Below are 9,304 nucleotides of genomic sequence, written 5' to 3' on the forward strand. Positions count from 1 at the left end.
CCCCCCGGGTCTCCCAAACAATCCCCCCCCGCCGGCGGCCGCAGCCCCTTCCCGCCGCGTTTCACACCGCTCGGGGAAGGGCTGAGGCCGCAGCTGGTCGTACCTGCGGTGTATCGCCGGTACGAGGTGCGCGGGGAGAGGAGTTCAACAGCGCAGCCTTATCTCAGCTGCTTTGTACCTTGTCTTTTATGGCAGGCGTTTTACAGCATCGTAACGCTGGAGCAGCGCATTTAACTAGGAGAACGGGTACAGGGAACATGAAGATATGTTGATTTTGATATTGAAAAGTTTATTGTTACAACTCTGCCGTTTGGGATTAACTGCATATGATTAACGTTCTTGGCATGAAGGGTTTTGGTTCGGGGTGGATATCTCTTGGTTTTTCATTGCACTTTATTAAGTCAGAATTTAAATACTTTTAATTACTTTCCAAAGTTGACAGCAAAATGGTGTGGACTGGGTAGGGGAGCCGTGAAATCCTGCTTTCCTGGTGATACTGTGTGGCCAACGTTGTCTGAATTAGGTTGCAGTCCCTGCAGCAGAAGAAGCCGTGGTCATCCGAAGGTCCCCGCCACTGCCGGACAGTGCCAAGGCTGGCTGAGAGTGTACGGCATCTTTTTTTTTTGGTGTGTGTGTTGCTTTCATTTTTTCTTTTCTTTTCCAGCCTACTCCTCTCCCCTCAGCCCTTTATCTTTCACATTCTACCCATTCCCTAGCAGACCGCTTCTGGTTTCCCACCCCATCCTCCTCCACACACCCTTTTTTCCTTCTAGACGCTCCACATTTTGCAGGAGCACCAAGGCAAGGCTCCTTCCAGCCTCAGACAGAGCAGGGCTCCTATTGCCTACTCAGGAGAGAGCAGGTGGAACAGGTTCAGTAACGTGATCATTCCTCACATGGAAGCAACAGTTCTGCCAGAAAAACTCACAGACCCTTAAATCAGACTTTTGACAGGTCTCCTTGCAAGGCTTTTAAGTTCCTTGATCTGTCTCTATTAGCTGGAGAAAAGAAGTGTTTAAGAATTTTTTGGGCTTGGTTAGAACAGTTCATCCTGGGGAGGAACGCAGGCTTAATCTGAGAAATTGCCAAACTGCACAAAATCCAGCCACTATGGGGGCTAGGATCTTGTCTCCAGGAGTGACCAGCTCAAGGTCTTTTAACAGAAGGTATGGCTGAGCAAACACAGAGTAGTCTGTTCCCATAAAAGACTTAAAGATTTAGGATTTTTTTTGTTGGGTTGATGTTCCTTCTGAAATGCATTTTAGCATTAGCTATGATCATTCTGGGTAGTTTTATTTTCCCTACAGCTATCCTGTTTTTAATCTTCACGCCTTTTTGGATTCCTTCATCCCACAGCAGTGAGCTGGTCACAAATAAACTTTTTTTTTTTTATCAGCTGTACATCTGCTATCACTTTAATTTCTTGATTTACCACTGTTCTTTCATGACACCATAAAATAAAAAAAGCCCCTCATTTACCTTCTCAAGAGCATCACTATTTGCCATTTTGCACTTTCATCGTCCCTATCCTTCCTAATCATGAGGTGTCCCTTGGAGTCCATGAGCCAGGACAGAATCCATACTGACCATCATGGGCAACCCACAGTTCTTAGACGACTTCACCAGGACTCTCTGTAATGGCTACAGACAAGCCTTAAAGAGAGCCTGAACTTTAAAGCACCCAGGATCAACATCCACAGGATGAGTCTGAAGGCCTTATAAAGGCTGGAGCGCTTACTCTCCAAACTCCAAATTGTCAAACATAGATTTTACTTTGCTTAGAGGTCTTCAAAGAGCTCAGTGCAATAGCAGTGAAGAATGGTGATTTAAGAAGAACAAGTTTTGGCTTAGTGCAGCATGTCCAGTTTGCCTCCGAGTTTCTTGTGCTGGATCTATTTATTTGCCTTATGGAAATTAAAACCTCTATAGGCTCCCCCAATCGTGCAGATAAACCCTTTTTAGAAGTCTGAATATCAGCTTATATTCACAAGAGCTCTTGGAGGTTGGAGACTATATATAAACATGAATTACAATACCAAACTGCTATAATACTGACAAATTTTTTCTCTTTACCTTTTCCTCAGTTTTCTGAGGAAGCAGAGATGAAAGCCTTCCCAAGCAACTTGTTAGAAGTAATGACTTTCTCACATATTTACTGACACAAACAGGGAGAAAACCAAAATCTGCTAGTTAAGGGTTCTGATGGTCCATTTCCTCTGCTTAATCATACAAGGTGAAGTACTTCGCTGCATACTTTTTTCCATATAGTGGTTCACTGGAGTCTCGTGTGATAACATGATTCCTGTACCTGGGCCTTGGAAAAAAAACAAGCAAGTATTGTAAAACTTATGGAAAAAACAGGGGAGCTATAGTTATAAATTTTTCTGATAAGCAGCAGTACCCATTGCTAGCCAGTTTTCCACTGGAGGAAAAAAATCAATCCTGTGGACTCATATGATGTGAATCTAATTAATTTTGTTTATTCACTTGAACTAGCCTGGAACAGATCATCTCAAAAAGCATCTGAACACACCCCTATTCTGAACTCCCAGCCAAAGCCCTAACGTCCTGTTCTCAAAGAGAACCGAGTAGTGACATGAAGTCAGAACATACCCTGCCTACTCTCCAGACATCCAAGCAGCGGAAAAACACCCCCAGTTCAGTATTTCCTTCCAAGAATCAAAACATCCCTGCACATAATGACCTTGCAAGGCTGAATACAGCAGCACCATCTGGTGATGGCTGCATTGAACCTCCTTGCACAGCTCTCGGTGCCAGGCAGGTCTGCAGGAGCATGGCTTCTCTTCTCTTCCCCAGCAGGAGCTCAGAGACCAGGCTCCAGACATGGCAAGTTGATTCATTTTGTGCCCCCAAGTGTTCAGGGAGGCTGAGCTCTTCCTAGCGCTTCCTGCCAAGCTGCATGGTTTCCTGAGCAATCGGCCGATGACACATAGTTGTGTTCAAGAAACCAGCTGAGAAGAATGAACAGCTCTCCTGATGTTGTGCCTGAGCAGCAGCATGGTGGACGACGTGCAATGGCAACAAATACAAAATAAAGCACATGAGGCAATACAATCTGAATTATAGGTAAATTACAGGATAAACAAACAGATAATAGGCAATCTTACTAACCTTCTACCAATCTGGGAGAAGGTTTTAGTGTAGTGGTGGAGAACCTCCTGGAAAAAACAGCTTAGAGCTCACCAACTATCAAAAAGACAAATAGACTATTAGTAATTATTAGAAAAAGAACTGAGAGCAAAGCCAAAACTGTCATTCAGGCACTGCAAAAATGATACACCCATACCATTTATATTGCGTGCAAGTCTGCTTCTCCCTCTGTCTCAAAAAATGCACAACAGAGCTAGAGAAGGCACAGAAAAAGATGACAAAGGTGATCAAAGGCATGAAACAGGGTTGTGAAGGGAGAAAGGCTGCCTAGCTTAAGATCTTGAATCTGGGAAAGAATGACTGAAGGGGAAAACGTGAGGGAGATCTGTACCATCATAAACCATATGAGCTGGATGAACGGAAAAGGATTTCTCATTCTTTCCCAGAAAAGACCTAAAGGGCACTCGGTGAAATTATGAGGCAGCAGGTTTAAAACATACAGAAGCAAATGCCATTTCACACAATGCATAGCTACAATATAGAATCCCTTGCCAAAAATGGAGGCCAGAAATATAAACAGCCTCATAAAGGGGCTAGACATTTATGGAGGATGGACTTACTAGTAGCTACTGACCATGAGATAAACCCTGGCTCAGGAACTTCTTAAACCACAAATTGCCAGCTGGGAGGATTGACCAGAGGAAGGACCACTCTGTGTTTCTCTTATTTCTTATCCTTTTCTGCTTAAGCATTTTACTTCTTACTCTGAAGCCTCAGTTACCGGCCACTCGCTGGAACAGCATGGCTGAGGTATGATGAATCTAGGAGGGACCCAGTGTGCCTATTATATTCCTCTGGATTGTAATTTCCAAATCTAAGTGAGAAAACTCAGGAATGACACCTCTTGAGACTGGCTTAGCCACAGTTCCCTGCAGATGGGTGAATGGCCAAAGACGGGAACAACTCTCTGAGTTTACTCTTGCATTCTTCCTGCAGGTCATAGTAACCTTAAGGATAAGTTTATGCAAGTTCTCTCTTAAGTTTTTGGTAGTCTGTCTGGAAAACTTGAAATTCGGCTCCACAAACAAAGCCAAAGAGCTTGGCTAAGCCCTGTTATAAGTTTATGATTTAAGCCTGGCCTCATCTCACACTACAGCTATACACAAATTAGAGCCCATTCATGCACCATTTAAAACCTCCACTTCTTTTTCCTACAAAGTGCGCATTCCCTTCACCAGTAACCTATAATTTTGTAATAATTTAGTATCGTCCCCATTTGGCAAGTTAAGCGCAAATGCTTAAATTGCTCCACTTTTTAAATTCTACCAAACACTGGTTACATTCAGAAGTGAGTCTGTAAAGCGATGGAAAAACTTTGGCTTTTACAACTACCATTGCAAAAATGCTACCGACATTTCTTGTAAATGGAACTGCAGTTAAATACACCTTAAAAATACAAAAATTAAAAGAGCTGTAGAGGCTAGTGAAGCAGGAACTAACTCTATTTGGTTCCTCTATTAATTTTAGTCTATTTATACAACTTCCCTTTTATAGTTCTTTCTGTAAGAGTGCTTGTTAAACCTCTAAATAATGACAGCTGCTAAAAACTGAATATCCCATGTGTGGAATCATTTGTGGTCTGGGGAAAAAAAAAAAAAAAAAAAAAAAGAAAAAAGATCAAATTCCTCACTAATGATAATAATTATGGGATCAATCCAAAACTCACTGAAGTCAAAAGCAAAGCTGCCACTGATTTAAGCTATACAAGAATCAGCCCTGGTTTGTACGTCTGCTGTTGCTCTTGATTTATCCCAATGCAAACTAGAAAAAGAGATTTAGCCTAATATCAGCTTTTCTTAGGTAGCATGCATACTTATTTTCCATGAGTAAATTGGAGCTCACCTGATCCTTATTATTTTTTATTTTTTGGAAAACACCAGGTCATTTTATAAAGTGCTGGTATTATAAACTGCAGAATATAGTTTATAAGAGCACTAACTCCTACAAGCCAACCATTAATTCAACTAATGGCCTGTTTGTTGTATTAAACTGCTCTCATTTGTCTGGGTCCATTAACAAATGCAGTGGTCATTAACTGTTAACAGCAACTCAGTTATTAGATTTTATTACTTGTACAGGAAACACTGGAGAACAAACCGCTTGTTTTGGTTTACTGGGGTTTATTTCTTTCCCAGCAGTCTTGCCCTATTATTTATAATTTAGCTCCTCACTTATTCCCAAACATGACTGACACAGAAATGGGTTCAAGCCATCCATGTAGACAGTCGGTTCACATGCCAGACCCTCCTGCCAGCCCCACCTAGCCCAACAAACCTCTCCTTCAAACCAGAGAGCTCCAAGGCACCAAGCATTTGGAGCGGCCTCTGCTCTTCTGTATCTCTTTGTTGGGCAGCAGCTTCCACCCACATATATAATAATGGGATTTAAGTAAAAGACACATTAACATGTATCTGGGAGGCTGTAAATATCTTCTGCTTCATTCATGGTTCTCTCTCTCTAATTCACTGAAATCCAACATTCAAGCTTAAAAATATCTTTCACCTCTTTGTTGGGGCTGATGCATCAAGTAAGGGTTATCTCTTTCTGTCTTGCACAAACATTTAGTCCAGGTCTTTTCTGGCCTTGTTGTTTAAAAATAAGCTTAGAGCCACAATCTTGCAAACGCTTGTATGTGAGGAATGTTACCCAGTACTATCAAGATCTGAAAGACCTTCCAGACTCTGAATGCTGAAGACCCCCAATGCACATGTTACTTGCTCTGCTTTCTTCACCCTGATTCAGTTCAAAGCAATGGAAAAACAATACCAGTGTCAAATTGTCATGAAGGACTGGCAACAGCAGCTTTCACCAAGCAGTCTGAGCAGTTTTCTTCAACCTGCAGTGCCATGAGACACAAATGAGGGAGGAAACACCCAGAAATGTGTTGTTAGTGCTCTTTGGAAACAAGATCTTCCGGACTCCCACCAATCAGTGTTAGACCTGACTGGTGTTGCAAGACAGCTACCAGTACTTCAGAGGTGGAGATATGTGAGGTGACTGTGGTTTACCATCTGTGGGAATGGGTATATTTAATTAGATTGAAATAACGCAATTTCTGAGCTATTGGTCTTTTTCTACTGCACTGCAGTTATTAATGGTACTTAAGTTCTTCTCTCCTCCTACAAAGGCACAAGGGTACACCTGGTATAAACGATCCTACCTGTTCACTAAAGGCTTGGGTCAATCAGAAGGACAGGGCCACAACCAGCACAGTGGCACAGTGTATCAGTGGCAGACGTGGTGCTTAACTCTCTGAAGAAGAAAGGCCATGCTCCTCCAAATAAAGTGATTCACAATGCGGTATCTGAACGCATTGCATTGGAGATGCAAAGAGGACTGGTGGGGCATTTGGCTTGTGAAATAGGGTCTTATCACGGTTTGATTTACACACAAAGCAGTCAGAGGATGGTCATGGAGTGCAAATGTGGCCAAATTACATCAGCCCAGTGCTATCTGCAAACCTATGCAGATGCTATGGCAGCCAATGTAGCCAAGACAGCGTCAAGAGGAAAAAGGTGAGAGATTTTGCTAAGAACAGGTTCAAGACACTGCTAGTTTGTACAACCAGCACATGTGATTAGAAAGTGTGCCTGTTATCCCCAGAGCAGAGGTTAAAGCCTATTCTGTATGCCCATGCCTGTGTAGTGTATGTGCATGGGGATGTGTAGTGTTGTGGTGCTGGGGACTCAAAGATATGAGTCAGCTGCTGCCTATAAACAAGCCACTTCTGTTACAACTTCCATCCTATCAGCTTCTGATAACAACTTCCTTCCTACCCTCTTTCCCAAGCTAGCACGTGCTGACACATTGTGCAACAAAACCAGTTGGGCAAGAAATCTAAAAGTATTTAAAAAGCCCAAGGATGTACACTTTATGCCATTAAGATGCGGAGACTTGCTAGGAATGGTCCCAGATCATCAGGTGTGTATGCATTCTCTTTACATTGTGGTAACATGGTAGAATAAAAAGAGGATCTCTGCCCCTTTCAGCTCCTGGTACAGCTCAGAACATAATAAATCCCAGGACTTTCCATGAACAGCAGGACTGTTCAAACACAGAGGAGACCCCACAGTCTGCTTTACAAACAGAAAGCAGGTGCCAGAGCTGTGATCTAGACCCTTGTTACAAAAAGGCTGAGCACCCAGTTCCCTGCTCTCACATGAGATACTGTGCCATTGTACCAAACTCCCTCTTCCTGTTTCCTCTCCTTTTCCCTCAGGCTCCTCTTGCAGAAACAGATCTTCCTAACAAAGTCACTGTGTGCTTCATGCAGCATGTTATTCCTTCTTTTTGCTTCCACTGGATCATTTTTCTTTCTCCAGGGATCTGGGTGTCAGCACAGCAAAGGAAGAGATCCTGCCACAACAACTGAAGAGCACATTATGATTGTGGTGCGGTTGAGAAGCCTGAGGGACAGGATGCCATTTAGAGGGACCTGGACAAGCTCGAGAAGTGGGCCCATGTGAACTTCATGAGGTTCAACAAGGCCAAGTGCAAGGTCCTGCACCTGGGTCAGGGCAACCCCCAGTATCATTACAGGCTGGGGGATGAAGGGATTGAGAGCAGCCCTGTGGAGAAGGACTTGGGGGTACTAGTGGATGAAAAGCTGGACATGACCCAGCAAAGCCAACGGTATTCTGGGCTGCATCAAAAGCAGCGTGACCAGCAGGTCAAGGGAGGTGATTCTGCCTGTCTGCTCCGCTCTGGTGAGAACCCACCTGCAGTACTGCATCCAGCTCTGGGGTCCTCAGCACAGGAAAGACATGGACCTGTTGGAGCAGGTCCAAAGGAGGGTCACAAAAATGGTCAGAGGGATGGAACACCTCTCCTATAAGGACAGGCTGAGAGAGTTGGGGTTGTTCAGCCTGGAGAAGAGAAGGCTCCAGGGAGACCTTATTGCAGCCTTTTAAGTGCTGAAAGGGGGCTTATAAGAAAGATGGGGACAGACTTTTTAGCAGGGTCTGTTGTGACAGGACAAGGGGTAATGGTCTTAAACTAAAAGAGGGTAGATTTAGACTATAATCGAGGAAGAAATCTTTTACAATGAGGGTGGTGAAACACTAGCACAGGTTGCCCAGAAAGGTGGTGGATGCCCCATCCCTGGAAACATTCAAAGTCAGGTTGGACAGGGCTCATGGAAGGTGTCCCTGGTCATTGCAGGGGGGTTGGACTAGATGACCTTCAAAGGTCCCCTCCAACCCAAACTATTCTATGATTCTATGACTTGCCAGTGCACTCAGCCACATCACACTGACAGGCTCATCCTTCCGTTTGTGAGATACCTTTGTTTATACTCTCCATACTACTCTGGTCAGGAGCTGCTGCCTAAGCCAAGCTGATGAGCCCTAGATGCACATGGTAAGAGCTTCACATCCAGCTCACTTTAAAAGAAAGTGAATTAGAAAATTACGTTAAGATTCAGAGGGGAGAGTCAGGCCAGGGCCTGTGACTACAACAGTACATAGCTTTATTTCAGATCAGTGAGACTTAGCCCCAGTGTTCCCAACCAGAGAAGCAAGATTTCAGTGAGGACAAGCACTCAGCTTTCAAACCTGTGGTTCCCTTGTCTCTGCAGCACACACCCGACCAGGCATAGATGCACATCTCTGAGGTAAAAGATGCCAAGATACCCTGGGGGAAAAATAGCTTCTGGAAGCAGGTACCTGCCACAGTCAAATAAAGCTTGCGTGCTTCTAGATCAACAGGACAGGCTCCCGGCTGCACTAGACCTTGTGCAGGTGTCAACACGATGTCTCTAGGAGAGAAACTGTGCTGGCTATGGAGAGCTGGGGGCTGCGTTGCTGAAGAGATTCAGAGAAGTTTGGCAGGCAGCTCCAAGGGCTGCCACGCTCTGGTCCTGAGGAGACAAAGTGACACCCCTATCTGTTTGCATTGAGTGAGGAATAATCTCTGTGAGAAACCAGCATGAACTGTGCCCACCTGCCTGGTCCTCATGGGAGTGCCTGAAACTGAAATAGGTGAAATAGCAAATGATGGAGAGTTTGGTAAGCAAAACCACTGCAGTGGTTGCCAGAGATCTGTTTAAGATCTAGCACTCCAAATGTTCCCCAGAAATGTTTATCTAATATGAATATTATTCCTTAAGAAGTAGGATGTTGTTCTTTTCCTGAGT

The sequence above is a fragment of the Haliaeetus leucocephalus genome, unplaced genomic scaffold (genome assembly GCF_000737465.1).
Source record: "Haliaeetus leucocephalus isolate CR32 unplaced genomic scaffold, Haliaeetus_leucocephalus-4.0 Scaffold944, whole genome shotgun sequence".
NCBI lineage: Eukaryota > Metazoa > Chordata > Aves > Accipitriformes > Accipitridae > Haliaeetus > Haliaeetus leucocephalus.